We start from the raw sequence: 16,242 nt of genomic DNA on the forward strand, positions 1-16,242 counted from the left end.
AAGGAGAATGGGGATCTAGATAGAAGAGAACACAACAGAACTGCTTGGCCTGAATGTAGTTGGTGCAGCAGTGAAAATGGACTTGTCAAATGGTGTGCAGGCCAAGATCCTCGTATTTTTGTGCACAGTATCAGCCACAACCTTGAACCCAACAAAAATTAACTTCAGAGGCTTAGAATTTATTTTTAAAAACACACTTTGAAAATGTTACTATTTAAGTTCCAAGAGACATCAAGCTCTTGCTGGGATTCGGAAGAAAATGCAAGTCATTTCAGGCGGTCTCCCACACATACATTAAGCTGGGAGTCAGACCAGAACCCTGGAGGTAATCATGCTCGTTCATTGTTTTCACTGTGGTAACTCCAAGAGGCCTCAACCAGGTTGGGACCATTCAGCACTAGGCATTGCAAAAAACACATGAAGCAGACTTTTGAAAACCCCATCCATAGTAAACACAGTCTCTGCTTAAAGAGCTTACCTTCTGAAAAGGACAAGGCATAACAGGTTGGGAGAGGATGTAGCAGTAATCCTTGTCCTCAATGAAGTCAATGGCGGTTTTGCCACAGATTTCACTGAGGCTTGGTCTACACTATGCGTTTAACCCAATTTTACCAGCGTTAAACCGATTTAACGCTGTACCCGTCCACACTACGAGGCCCTTTATATCGATATAAAGGGCTCTTTAAATCGGTATTACCATACTGGATTAGGGTTAGCGTGGTCGCAAATCGATGGCAGTGGCCTCCGGGCAGTATCCCACAGTGCACCACTGTGACTGCTCTGGACAGCAATCTGAACTCGGATGCAGTGGCCAGCTAAACAGGAAAAGCCCCGCAAAATTTTGATTTTCATTTCCTGTTTGCCCAGCGTGGAGCTCTGATCAGCATGGGTGGCAACGCAGTCCCAAATCCAAAAAGAGCTCCAGCATGGACCGTACGGGAGATACTGGATCTGATCGCAGTATGGGGAGACAAATCTGTTCTATCAGAGCTCCGTTACAGAAGACGAAATGCCAAAGCGTTTGAAAAAAAAATCTACAGGCTACACAGTGCTGCGTGACGGGAAGCCAGAGACTCAAATGGACGCTCATGGAGGGAGGGAGGGGGTACTGAGGACTCCAGCTATCCCACAGTCCCCGGCAGTCTCCGAAAAGTATTTGCATTCTTGGCTGAGCTCCCAATGCCTGTAGGTTCAAACACATTGTCTGGTGTGGTTCAGGGAATAGCTCGTCAATTTCCTTCCCCCCCCACGTGAAAGAAAAGGGAAAAATCATTTCTTGACTTCTTTCAATGTCACCCTGTGTCTACTGAATGCTGCTGGTAGATGCGATGCTGCAGCAGTGAAGAGCAGTATCCGCTTCTCTCCCCTCCCTGGTGGCAGATGGTACAATATGATTGATATCTGTCATCACCATCAGCCCGTGAGTGCTCCTGGCTTACCTCAGGTGAGGTCGGCCGGGGGCGCCTGGGTGAAAATAAGAATGATTCTCGGTCATTCCCAGTAGATGGGACAGAACGGCTGGTAACTATCCTCATCATAGCAACTGGGGGCTGAGCTCCATCAGCCCCCTCCCTTTCCTGCGTAAAGAAAAGATTCTGTACTGCCTGGACTATCATAGCAGCGGGATGCTGGACTCCTTTCCCCCGCACCGCTTAATGTCCTGCCTGGACTGTCATAGCACTGGGAGGCTGCCTCCCCCTCATTTTATCTCACTAACAAGTCACTGTTTCTTATTCCTGCATTCTTTATAACTTCATGACACAAATGGGGGGGACACTGACACGGTAGCCCAGGAAGGTTGGGGGAGGAGGGACGCAATGAGTGGGGTTGTTGCAGGGCACCTCCCGTGAATGGAATGTAGCTCATCATTTCTGCAGAATCTGACACGGAGCAGCTGTGCTCTCTGATACACTGCTTCTCTAGTACACTTGCCCCATATTCTAGGCAGGACTGACTATTTTTAGAAACCATAAAGGAGGGATTGACTCGGGGAGTCATTCCCAGTTTTGCCTTTGCGCCCCCAGCCGACCTCAGCCAGGGGCACCCATGATAGCAGCAGACAGTACAGAACGACAGATAACCGTCATCTCACTGCCAATTTACACTGGCAGCAGACGGTACAGAATGACTGGTAACCGTCTCTGCTATCATGTAAAAGCAAATGAATGCTGCTGTGTAGCGCTGGAGTATCGTCTCTGTCCGTGGCAACCAGTACACATATGGTGACTGTAAAAAAAAAAAAAAAAAAAAGCAGCTGAACGGGCTCCATGGTTGCCGTGCTATGGCGTCTGCTAGGGCAATCCAGGGAAAAATTGCGCGAAATGATTGTCTGCTGTTGCTTTCCCGGAGGAAGGAATGACTGACAACATTTACCCAGAACCACTCGCGATAATGAGTTTTGTCCCATCAGCCGCTGGGCTCTCAACCGAGAATTCCAAGGGGCGGGGGAGACTGCGGGAACTATGGGATAGCTACGGAATAGCTACCCACAGTGCAATGCTCCAGAAATCGACGCTAGCCTCGGACCATGGACGCACATTGCCGAATTAATGTGCTTAGTGTGGCCGCATGCACTCGACTTTATACAATCTGTTTTATAAAACCGGTTTATGTAAAATCAGAATAATCCCGTAGTGTAGACGTACCCTGAGGCTAGGATTTCACACAGAATGTTTTGGAACATGTTCACCATTCATAGATGTTATAAGCCGATCAGTAGCAGCAGTCACAGTAAATCGCAACAAGCTACCTGCCCAGCTCTTAGCAGAAGTTACTATTCTGCGCGCATCACAGCAGAGTGGAGCTTTAAGGAAGGATATGAACGAGGAAAAGGCTGATAGCAGGGAGATCCCCTCCTCACCTCCATGCTCGTGGAGCAGCCGGGCATGGTGTTTGTGGGAGAAACACAACTGGGCAACCATGACTAACACAGTAAGGTGATCAGAATATCATCATCAGTATATGCCTGACTCTTATTTGGAATATGTGGCAAAGCCACCAGATCACCTGCTTTTCAGGATATTGCTTCTGAGGGAAAGATTCTTCTCATTATGTTTCAGTGGCACCTGCTGGTGCACAAGTGATTCTATCTCCCCATCCCAGCTGGATTTTCACTAAAATCAACTTTTGTTCAAAAAAGCCTGAAACTATATTTGATATTATGTTTCTACATCCTGATTAAAGGTGGGACTTTAATCCTTTCTATGCTCCATTACACTTCAAAGCGTATCAACCACAATGAAACCGCATTAGACTATTACATCCAATGATTTTTCTCTCAGCCACACTATGCGCGCGCACACAAAATTTTGTATCAATTTTCAATGTATCCCTCCAAATAAATAAAATTGTGTATGTGCGAACACAATTTTTTTAAAATCAGTTTTAAAATCACAATAAGTCATCTTTCCACCAATTAAGCTGTGAATACATCCCACCATTCTCAGCATTAAGCAAGAAGTACAATAAATTAAAACATTAAAGTATTTCAAAGAAGATACTGGAAGTGCTGAAACATTAATTGTACCATATACAATCTGTTTTCACAGAGATTTAAAAAACCATCATTACAATCCTGGGTACCATTGGAAAAAAAGATTAAAACCATCATCCTTTCCTATTTACAGATTAAAACATACATTCCTGATAGTTAATATCCAGCTTGCTGACTTGTGAATCTGTTTAAAACAATACAGTGTCTGTAAAACGCATAGTCCAAAACTGGGATCTGTCCTTACAAATAATTACTGCATTCAAACAGGTTACAAGCAGAGATAATATCTACACCATTTTCTTGTTTATCTTCCCCCTTCAGCAATTCCCACTTTGCACAAGTGTCTAGAGGGAACCTGGATGGAGCAGCTGCAAGTTCCCCAAGGCCAAAGCCTAACAGTCAGGTTGTTTACCAAACATCACCACCCAGCAGCAAAATAAAAGGGAATATTATTTGCATTTTAAAAACTGCTCGTTTCTCAATAACTTCTTTGGCAGAAACAAGTTAAAATAGAACTCCACTAATTCAGCACTGATACCCCATTAACACCAGACACTGGTATGATATCCCAGGGTTCAATCCAGACCAGTGAGGGACTGTGTCATCCCTGCCCTGTAACCTGGGGTGTCTTGAAATGCTTTGCTGTTGTCACCTCCAACCTGGACTGCTCACAACCAGTCACCAGCACGCAGTTTGTGTAACTGCAGCCTGCCAGCCACACCGTGGCTCCCACCACCCTTCGTTATACTGCAGGGTGACCTCAATACTGCAGGGTGACCCCTAGGACTTTCCCCAGAAATGTACTGTTTTGCACTGTCCAGCCATCCCCTGGATAGTTCAAATACACTAAGGCTGTTATTCCTTTAAGGGAATAATAAACACTAGTTTGTTATTCTAAACAGAGTTATCCAGACACATTAATTTAAGCAAACTGAATTAGAGAATAAACTTGTTTTGTTGTTTTAACTACAAAAACAGATTAAGTAACGAGACATAAGTCAGAAATGGTTACAAGAAAAATAAAGACATGTCCTAATACCCAACTTTACAAACTATACTAGATTTAAGCAAAATTTCTCACCACATGCTCTCAGTAAGATTACTGACCAAACTCTTCAGCTCACACACCCTCACCCCAAGTCCGATGGCCATCTCCTTTGTCTTTTCAGTTGCAGAGAACGCAATGGGGAAGGAGAGATAGGGGCTGATCCTTAGGGTGTTTGCTCTTCCTTTTTACAGTTGCAGTCCCCCTCTTGAAAAACATTTCAGACTGAGAACCATGAGCGCCTGCGTGGAAGGATGTTCCCTGGTGTTTTTTTTCACCTGTTTGAGCTGCCTTCGTTTTCCCTTCCTGCTTGACGGCTCTGTTTACTGCTTAAATGCAGATTAAGGCAAAAACACATTTCTTTGTTTAGAACAGACTGGTTTGCTGACTTCTGTTTGACCAGAGCTGTGGGATTTGGAACATGAATTAATAACACCGTACAGGAGAATCTTATCACTTTACGTACAATGTTGCCACACATTTTACCCAGGACAGTCCTGACCAGCAAATTATGAATTTTCAAATGATACCTTACACAGCATATCTTGTACAAAGATTATTACAGTAGTGTGTAGGATGTGAACCTGGGTATATTCCATCACAACTGGATTGCAGTGTTTCGGTTTCCTGATAAATCATTAGATTCTTTAAAACATAGTCATAAGATACGCATGCACTAATATAATGCTAACCAGCTTTCTGTTTACAAATTGCTGATGTAGGCAACACAGCCTTTCAAATCTTATATGGATTGCTTCCAGAGGAAACTTTACAACCAGTCAGAAGATTTGTCATCAGCACCCTCAAGTAATCAGCTAGGATCTACCTCAACTTTTTGATGCCAATTCAAGAATAATCCCTCTAGCTTTGATTTGCAATTACAACAGAGCTCCTCACAACCAAGGCTATCACCAGAAGCAGGCCATGTGGCTTGCACAGATGTTTCTATTATTTCTGGGTCCCATAAGGCAGAGTGCCTGTGCTAAAAACAGGTTATGGCATGTAATAGGAACAAGCACGCTTGATTTTGCCCACTGCCTCCCTCCCCTTTACACACATCTTTAATTCACTCAACTGATTTCCCCCCTCCTCCCAGCTTTTTTTGGCAAATGCTATATAAAGTATAAAAATAGGACAGAGGTAGGGACAGTTTCTCTACTTTCACAGGAATTTCAGAAGCACTCAGCACCAGCAACACAAACCAGATTTTCAGGTATGCTCAGTTCCCATGTAGGCACTAAAAGTGGCAAATAGGATGTTGGGCTCTTTTGAAAACCTAGCTTTGAGTATCACAGTGGGTACCACTTACCCTTACTGAGGTGGCTAAGCGGGAGCTGATTTTTTTCCCCTCCAAGTTCAGCCCTAAATTGTGGGTGCTCAGCACTTTGAAGAGCCTGGAGCTAGATTTTTTCCCAAAAACATTTGGCCCTAAATGCTGTACAAACATGGGGCCTGATTTCCACATGCACTCAGTACCCAGAGCAACAACTGAAGCTGTAGGACCTGCAGGTACTCCGTACCTTTGAAAAATCAAGCCCATGATGGCCACAAAGCAATAATCCTTTCAATGAGACAGCCCAGCAACACAAAGGCAGTAATTACATGAAGCTCTGCTTACGAGCTACTTTTCTCGCTCTGCTTTTCATTCTTAATTTGGATTACTCATTTTAGTTTTATCCTCTGTTAGAAAGGTGTCTATAACTGAACAAATGGCTACAATTTCAAGATGGCTACCACAAGAGACATGGTGGAAAAAGGCAGCTACTAAATCTATGACTATTTAGAACTTCTGAGATTTTAAAGGATACCAGACATAAGCTAAAAATTGTGGCATGCGTGGAGATATTGGCATTTTATGCAGATTTTAACTTCTTTTTTTTAATAATAGAAACTGAGTTCCAGATGTTGAGGGTTGGAAAGTAAAAAGTGCCTTAGCTGTATAAACACAGAGGTGAGATGAAAAATTCTGTTGAAACATAATTCTTATACATTCAAAACGAGACATTAATGCACACTCTAGGCATGGTAAGGTATATAAATTCACCATTTCAACAGGGGACATGCTAAAGAGGAAATTCTCGAGAACACCCTTTCCCCCTCACCCAGTGGAAGAAGTAATGCTTCTCTTCATTTTTGAGAACAGAACAGTGCTCATAAAAGGCGCAATGCAGTCCACCCAGCAGACTGAAGTTAAATCTGCACTCCTACCACTCAGTTCCTACATATTGTATCTGACAGCCTTGTATACATGATGCTGTAGAAGCCTATATATACACCCAGTGGGTTTTACTGCAGCTACCTGTTATTTCATTTTCCTATCTCCATCACTCCTTTTATGTTGTGTGAGGACATGATTGTAACTGCCATTCAAAGTTGGTTGAGTTGTGTCTTTTGTGTGGAAAAAAATACTGTGGGTGTAGTTAAAAGGCACAAAAACTCTTCCAACACCATCAGCACTCCTCAGCTATACAAAGCCATAGTGAACACTAGATAGTCATGGATGTATTAATTCGTTCCCTTTTGGATGGTGGTCTTGATGAAGAGGGTGCTCTGGCATCAGGAACTGAACTGATACAATCTAGTCAGTTCATATGAGTTACCAAACAGATGGGTCATTCTGCTCACTGCTGCAAAAGGCAAAGGAAAAAAAAAAAAAAAAAAGTCCCAAACCGAAGAGCTAGTAATGACATTATGATCCCTAAACTCTGGGACACGGACCATCTCTTGGCTGTGTGTGTTTGTTCTGGGCACTGCACCATAGGGCCCCAGTTCATTATGGGGGGTTCCCAGGCATGACTAACACAAACGATTAACAGTAAACACTGATCTATTCCAGAAAAACTTGGAGTGCAAGACTCTGGATCCCTTCCCCAGACTCCCGTGCAACTCAGCACCCCTCCAACAAGAGCATGAATCATTCTCCTCCCCAAGCCCGCAGCACCTCATTGTATTGTCACATACAAACCATGGACCTCAGCTGTGTTTTATATATTAGCATACGTGTCATCCCGCCCCTTCATATCACTTCTGCTCCTCTTTTTTCCCCCACTGAAGATGGTCCCTGATGGAGGGCATGCACACTCAGCACCAATATTTGTCAAGCAGTCTAGTCACTGGGCCAGATCCCCAGCTGATTTAAATTCACCGAAGTCAAAGCTAAACAAAAGTTACACCGGCTGAGGATCTAGCCCATTTTCCCTCTCATTTTTAATTGAGCCTTGCTTAACAGACTGACCCAAAACAGTGCTTCAAAAACATCCCTACACATTAGGCAGGATGTGGTAGGAAGGGGTTGTAATTCAAAACCCCAAACAGGGATCTAAATTTTGCTAATGATTCTTATATTGATCCAACCACCAACACCACCTGGAGTGTTGAAAGTTGGACCCAAACATAAGTTGTGTGGCCTAAACTCATCCCTGAATCAAAAACAAAAAAAAAATCAATTTTTTTGAGAAATGATAAACTGGCTTCACCTGTTGGAATTTGTACCAAGTGTTCTGAGCAGGTCTCGGATGTGCTATAGAAAACGTACAAAATCCCACAGTATCCTGCTGAATTCCACCAGTTGCATCATAGGAATGCAATCCTTCCCAGACTAACGTTCAAGGACAGTAGCAAGTGTTTTGATTTCGATAACAAAAGAAAGAATAATCAATAGCGTATCTCACTATTTGCACAGTCAAAACTCAGACTTAGTGACACAAATACAGTATGACTAGGCTTGTCTGCTACCAGGCACAGAAGCACTGTCTAGTGGTTAAAATCAGAGCCACCATTCATGAATGCATCAGTTTTTAAGAAAAAAAAATTGAACATATCTTTAAATTCCATTGAACTCAATGGACTGATTTGGATCTGTAACTCTGAGTTCTATGCCCCACTCTGCCACACAGCCTTGAGCCGAAATTTTTAGAAGTATACACCAACTCGGGGTGCCACAAATTTTGTGAGACCAACTTGTTACATACCTATCACAATTTTCAGAGATGCTGACTACCTGCAGCTCCCATTGACTTCAGCTAGAAAGGTGGGTGAGCAGTACCTTTGGGGAGGGAAAAAATTAATCAGGCTCAAGATGTCTCAGGTGAACTTAAAAGTGATAGCTATTTCACTGGGTGTTGACAGACTTACAAATTTTTTACTATCCTCAACCAGAAGGCGTTTAGAGGAGAGCAACTTTATTGTAAATTAAGGGCACATTCTGAAGTACTGTTTGGAAGACACTCAGTAAAAGGTCATTGCCTTCGATACACAAATCCGCTTAGTACCATGAAAACAGCCCCTTAGATACACATCTTAGCAAGCCAAACTATCTTCGGAAACAAGTAAAATGACATTTAAACAAACTTATAAACATGTTACCTTTATGACTAAAATATTTCACTTATCCCGTCAGTTCCCTTTTTATTGTTACAGTAAGACCTTTTATGGCAGGTTTTCAATTTCTTATCCTTTTAATCTATATTGTGCCGCAATCTTAGTCACTTGTCACTGGTTCTAAAAAAGACTGTGACAACAGCCATGCCACCAAAGGCTAACCTCCAGAACCACCAGCATTCCAGTGCAAGATGCAAGCAAGCCACTTCCCTCTGGTTTTCCTTATCTCCCAAGAAAGCCATCCAAACAGAACCTCTGTCTCCCAAGAGATTTTCTGTCTTTCCAGTACAAACAAGTAGTAAACCAAACCTTTTAACAAGAGAGATGTCTACATGTCAGCACGTGAGCTGATATTAGTAACTGCAGCCAATGAATTACACTTTATATTTGCAATATTGCACAAGGGAAATGAAGAGCCACAGAATATTTTGGTGTCCTGTTCAGGAAACTCTACTGAATAATCTACTAATTCAGTACAAGGATGGAATCTTTTGCATCTGGATTCCACAATCTTTACAAGGTTGAAATTTATTCTTTACATTTAGTAAATAGAAAAACAAAAATAAAAATAAAACTAAACTAAATCCCAGTGAGAGATTATTTTTGACTAATTCCACATATAAAGCAACACAGCACAAAATCCATTTTAACACTTAGTGTTTAACGTTTATTTCACGTTTGGAAGGAACATGATTACAGATTTTTTTCAGAACTTCCAACCATCTTGCCTTAAAAGAATCGCAGTGTGTATGGGAGGAAATATAATGTACAGCACTTTCTTTTGACTATTGAAAAAGGAGAAATACTTCAATATCTAAATTAAATCAAATGGAGTAGACTAAATAAGCCTACAAGACATAGTGCGTGATGCAACAGAGACTTAAAATTCTTATCTATTGAGCACTTCAGCTAAAAGGCTGATGTTTTATGTTCCCCTGCAGTGCACGGGGATCCTGCTGGTTTGGCCAGACTATGAAAATAAGCTTCAAATGACCAAATGCAACTGCAACTTTAAAAGTAGGAACCAAACCAGACACAACAAACCACAGAACAGTCAGCCTAACTTGTCATAATTCATGTGTGTGGAATTCAACTGTAACAGCATTTACTGAGTGCTAAATTTCCACCCCTGGCACATTCCATGAAGAAATGTCAAATTTTGAAAAGCTGCTGATAAGACACTCCTGATTACAAGTCTACGAGTCATGTCATCAATCAAAAAAATATTTATCCCAACATGCAAACAGCTCTGTCTGTGCCATGTAAGGCTAGGTAAGTAATGCAAGATGTAGTGTATTAAAAAAAAAAAACTAAGAAAGTGTGTATACGTGCTATTCATAGTAGTATAGCTAGATATTTGAAGTTCTGTAAAGTTACTAAACTCCAAAGTTGTAAATTCTTTAAGTGCAACTGATTTTTAAAATAATGGAGAGAACTTAGTAAGTCAACATACACAGCTCTGTCTGGCTTCCTTACATGCTGGTCTTAAATATGGTAAGTGTCCAGGTGCATTGGTAATTTAAAAAAAAAAAATTGAAAAAAAAAAAGATACAAAAATCACCAAGCCTCCATTAGACCTCACTTTGTATTCCATACAATAGTATCTGTGGCAGAAGGAGTTGGATTGCTTGTGTGTGCTAAAATCCACCCCAGACTGGAGAACCAAGTCAATGTAAAAATATTTTAAGGTGGCAGAGTAGTACACTGGACAGTGAATCAAGATACCTGGATTCTATTTCCAGCTCTGTTGTTGATTCTGCGTGACCTTAGGCAAGAAATCAGCCAACCTCTCCTTTGCCTACATTTACCCATCTATGACAATGAGGACACGACTACCTAGAATATTTGTAAAGCCTTTGAGATCTGTAGATGAAAAGCACTGTATAAATGCTGAGTATTATTATACTTCAGATGACATTAATATGAATTACACATAAGTATTCATATAAAAACCCTGAGTTCAGTACAAAATTCACTGAAAGGCAAAATACACTACACAACTTCCATATTTCTATTCAGTATGGTGTTTTTCCTCCCTTTGGGCTATATACACATTATATATTATTTTGTGTGTTTTGAGCACCATTTTATAAGTCCCATTAAAAAGAACAGTTACTGTAAAGAACAGCTCTGCAGTCGAGGCCATATCAGTGAAAAGAGTGATTTGCTGGTATAGGTAGACTGGTATACTATAATGGCAGAGCACTTCTAGGACAGACTCATCTTACCCTGGCAAAACTATGCTTTTGCTGGTATTGCTTATTCCCCTGCCCCCTGACCAAAATAAATGATACCAGCAAAAGCACAGTTTTGCCAGTGTAACTGCATTTACACTATGGGCTTCTGTCAGCACAGCTATATCAGTCAGGCATCACACCTCTTCATGCCCCTGGATTGATATAACTATGCTGGCAGAAATTTGTAGCGGAGACATGGCCTTAAAACACTAAAACATGCTTTACGATAGTATTGTCAATAATGAGACCAGCTGTAGTTAACGGAGTTAAAGGGGAGTGGTACCACTCTCAAACTTGTATCCAAATACCTCTTGTGCAACAGCCTCCTTTGTCAATTGAATTTTTATCATTTCCTCAGTATTTAACTTTACCACAACTGTCTATTTCATTTTTATTGTTCAATTCACCTGCCCTATTTGTAGCATATTCTGCCCAGAGAGACAAACCACGTAATATCTCTATTTCCTCAGAGGAAAATGTCTGTAATCATCATCATCATATTGTATTTGGAGGTCAAATTTCAAATTGCATTTTATTTTGTTTGTTATTTTTTCCAAGACGTACATGCTATAAAAATGTTTCCTAAAGAAAAACAATATCCCTTTCTACTGGATTATATGAAATTCACATTTCCTTTCGACCAGTTTTCTCACAGATTTAAAAAAAGGAAAAGAAAAGAAGGAAACACAGAGATATGCTGCCATTAAATACTGCAGAGCTGGTGTGGGACTGAAATTGGGATAATGGCATCTGGACTTCTTCTGAGGTACCCAGCATTCGATACAGATGTATGAAGGAGAAACACTGTAACATCACATCCAGTCAATGTTAACTGTAACCTTGTGGACAAAATGCTACTATCCTCAAGGAAGAGAATAGAAGGAGAAATGTATATTAAAAACAGTGAACACGTAGGCTGGAATTTTGTAAATCAATGGGAGGTGAACGAGAATCCCAGCCACAAGGCCAAGACTACATGGTATAAGATTATAAAATAGGCTTAATACAGCACCCACAGACACTAGTTGGAGTTTCCTCCCATGGACTTCACCTGGAAAAAACGACCAGATCACATTATGAGAGAAGCTGCTCAGGTGCTGCAAGTAGTAATAGTAAAAAAAAATAAAATAAAATAAATTGAAATGTGTTTACAATAAGATAATAAAAAAAAAAAAAGGTGCCAGCCCAGGAGAACAACGTAAGGAAAATGATTTTCAAAACCAAGCCATTGTTTTTAAGTTAAAGTGATTTAAAAACAAACCAACCAGCCAGCCACACACTACAGCCCACCCAATTACCAGGGCTTTTCCCCCCTATTTTAAAATCGAACAAGAAATGGACTAACCAGATTAATAAACCCAGGTTGCCAATGCGAATGCCAAATTTCACTGCATGTTAATTCAGTTATAAACTCCTTGGAAAAATGGGATTTCCTAAATTCCAAGTGGCATCCGTAGCATTCGAAGATATTCCAATAATAACTGGAATGCTTATTGCAAAGGAGGCAGAAGCTACTACACACAAGCCAAAGATTGGTACGCCCAAAGAGAGAAAAAAAAAAAGGTTTAAAATAATCCCTCACACAGTAGACAGATTCTATTCTCAGTTACACAAACATAGCTCTAAACCACCTGCTCTCCAGAGGTGCTGTGCACCACTGGCTCCCATTGACTTTAGATGGGTTGCTGGTGCTCAGCACCTGTTAAAATCCAGAGTAAGCGAAATCAGAATCGGGCCCAACATGCCTGCAAGTCACAATTCCATACAGACTCACAGCATCACCGATAGTGCATGATGTCTTAAAATGATGGAAATGCTGTCTAGTCATCTGAGACACCAGTAAAGTAAGTAACAATACAAAATGTATTTGTCTACAATTGCCTGAGGGTCTCATGGGTTTAGCAACCAAAGTGGCATAAGGATTATATTATCAAATAGTATCCCATACCACTTTATTAACTGTCAGTGAAATGTCTATTGTACTGTCAGGGAAATATCTTTTTAAAGCTACAAAAGGAGATACTTGACCAATCTAGTCTCACTACTAGTCCAGTTACTCCCCAGTAATCAACTGTTCTGCAAATAATTTACTTAACTGAGGACATTATGGTATGGAGACATCATCAAGAGCAGGAGTTCTCAAACTGGGGTTTGGGACCCCTCAGGGGGTCGTGAGGTTATTACATGGAGGGTCGTGAGCTGTCAGCCTCCATCCCAAATCCTGCTTTGCCTCTAGCATTAATAATGGTGTTAAATACTTTTTTTAAAGTGTTTTTTAAATAAAGAGGGGTCACACTCAGAGGCTTGCTATGTTAAAGAGGTCATCAGTACAAAAGTTTGAGAAACACTGATCAAGAGACTCTTGTTCTCTCTCTTCCTTCTAAATATAAATCTAACGGAAATATCAGAAGAGGAGGTAAATCCATCCAGATTCTTGAAGCTGGTATGTGAAGAGACGTTAACTTCAAAATGTGCGTTAAACCATCCAAGCACTTTTCACACCTCCCCCTTTCTGTTCCTACTCCAATACGCCTTTCGTTCTCTATTCCGACACTTTTCACTACCTACACACTAAAATAAATGCTGCAAACATTCATTTTTTTGAAAACATATAGCATTAAGAAGGGGCGTTTTGTGCTTTTTAAGGCAACAGTGTCTCCAGAGGGCACCCCCCGCTGTCGGAAAAAAAAAATTACTTTGGCCTTAATCTCATCTTTTATCCACTTAAGAACCAGATTATTACCTAATAAATCTTCACGGAAAAGCTATTAAAAATTAAAGAGACATTTCCCTTCATACATAACTGTTTGTCACATAGAAGATATACCAAACCAGGCTGGTGAGATATACGGTATCTGCCCTTTTTTCTGACAAATCGGGCAGAAGTTTAGGGTTTGAACACAACTACCATGCCTCCCCAACGTGATATTGTGCCTTCAGGTCCCTAGCTCTTATTTTTTCAGTGAGATGCAAATGAAGAGTGGAAAACAGCTGAGCCAGTGAAGCCTTCCTACTGTCCTACAGGAAACACAGGGAAGATTCCCAGTAGCGGATATGATTCAGAACTAGTGGTGGGTAAAGGACAAACTAGATTACAGCAACACTGAGAACGCCATCCAAAATCCACATCCAAAGAGACTTCTGCTAACATATGGTGGAAGTATGACTTTCTGCAAATATCCGCTGCAGAAGCCAATTTCTCTCCTCCACCCAAGATGTGTCCAATATTTCCAGTGGAATGAGCTTTTAAAAGTATTACTCGAGGTAGGCATCAGCCATGATACACATTCTAATCCATCTAGTTAATGATGAATCTGTCATCCAGTTACATGGTTCAGACCCTTCAAAGAAATTAAATCCACCTATACAGACTCCTCACTGACTGGTATCCTGCCCATCACTTTGAATATGGGGGCTGTTTTTCCGGCTTATCAACAACTCCTGCATTCCCTCTGCTGGAAAGACACTACACTGCAGAATCAATATCCCAAGCAGAATTATACTGTACTGGAAAACAATTTGGAAAGAATGTGTTAGCAACTTGAATCCAAATACAAAATGCATTTAAAGGTCATAATTTGCATAACTACATCTCATGATAAAAAAAAAAAAACAGCTCAATCCTGCAAGGCGCCAAGCGCTTCTGAACATTGCCGAGTGCCCTCAATTCTCATTTACTTTAATGGGAGTTTCAGCAATACTTTGCAGGCCCAGGTCTTCAAGGCACTTGGATACCATGGCAATGAGTATAGTGTAAGGAGATCAGGGATTAAATCCTCCTTGCCACAAGACCACCACTTAAAGAGGGACAGACCCCCTTAAGAATAGATGGTAGGTATTAGAAGTACTAGCATGAAATAAGGAGTTTCCCTTTCTTATGATCCATCTACTGACTTCAGCAATGAAGGAATCCAAGAGTAGCAAGAAATTGCCAGTAATAAAGAGAACTCAATTACAGAAAAATAATAAAAGAAATAGAATTCAATGCCCTAATTATAAACAATTTTTTCTTCTTTGGTTAAATCAGATCAAAAGCAGACTGAAAGATCCTGTGGCCAAAAGTTGCATCTTCCAAGGACTGTTCATTGATCTGCTAAAGCTTAGAAGACCAGCGGGTGCTTTAAATGGAGCTCTCTCCATCCAGGACATGGTATGATCCATACCCCGTGCCATTGAGGCATGCCATATCATCCTTGAGGAGCAATATTGTTGGAAGACATGGGAAACGACTTTAAAATCACTGCAAAACAGAAGGTTTGCAAGCATTAAATACTCACTTGTGTGTTCCCCATGAGATAACAGAACATCCAACTTCTGCTGCTCTGTAACAGGCTGGATATCCAGACTGACATCCAGACTATGTAGTGACTCTTCCAGAAGATGTTTGGGGTGGGAGCAAAAGGCTCAATTAGAGCCTGAATTTTGACCCCTGGGCTCTCAGTCTTGGAGGAATTGGGAACAGCTGAACGGATGAGCTAGATCTAAGGTTCTCTATGGAATCTCTCTTTCAGGGTCAGAGTCATTCTTGGAATGGAGTACCAAGCAGACCTGGAGGAGAGCTGGCTAGGTGTGCTGCATCTGCCAAAGCCGAGGCAGTACACTGCCAGTGGCACTGACCTCAAAACCCATTTTACAAAATCCTTCAGGGCGCCCAAACCGTCTACTAAAATTGGATCTTTGTGGGATACTTCCCTATCCTGACTAATTGCCAGAAAAGGAGGGAGCATATTAAAGACCGCTGACATCTTGCCTGCTTTATCCCACTGCCCCTGAGTTAGCTTGGATGAAGATTCACTAACAGACCTTTTATATTCCAGTGCATCCACCCCAAGTCCAGTATAGTTTTCTCGCAACTCAACATGAGAAGAGCGAAGCTTCTTTCTCCTGCTTCATTTTAAAAGGGATCCTTTTGGACTCTAAAGTAATGCATTCCTCACTCTACAAAGGGGAACAATCCAGGCTGATTAGATCTTTAAAGCCATTGCTGGGGGTGGATGGGGAGAACAAAAACAAAACACAATCTTTCCACCCACTCTCATCCCTCCTTTATGAATTTAATTTTTCCATAGAGGAAGGAGATCCATGCT

The 16,242-nt window shown here is 41.2% G+C and overlaps 1 protein-coding gene across 10 annotated transcripts in view; it reads right to left on the bottom strand.

The window, feature by feature from the left end:
- FOXP1 (forkhead box P1) overlaps window positions 1-16,242 on the bottom strand; it is a 512,173-nt gene that overhangs the window by 447,699 nt on the left and 48,232 nt on the right. Inside the window, exon 1 of one of the 10 annotated variants that reach the window (XM_050957378.1) lies at window positions 8,510-8,528. The exons of the other annotated variants lie outside the window; for them this stretch is intronic. The gene's annotated coding sequence lies outside the window, so the exon portion shown is untranslated. Of the gene's footprint in view, window positions 1-8,509; window positions 8,529-16,242 lie in introns of those variants that run through there. 10 annotated transcript variants of the gene reach the window in all.

Source organism: Gopherus flavomarginatus, chromosome 6, assembly GCF_025201925.1.
Source record: "Gopherus flavomarginatus isolate rGopFla2 chromosome 6, rGopFla2.mat.asm, whole genome shotgun sequence".
NCBI classification, from domain to species: Eukaryota; Metazoa; Chordata; order Testudines; family Testudinidae; genus Gopherus; species Gopherus flavomarginatus.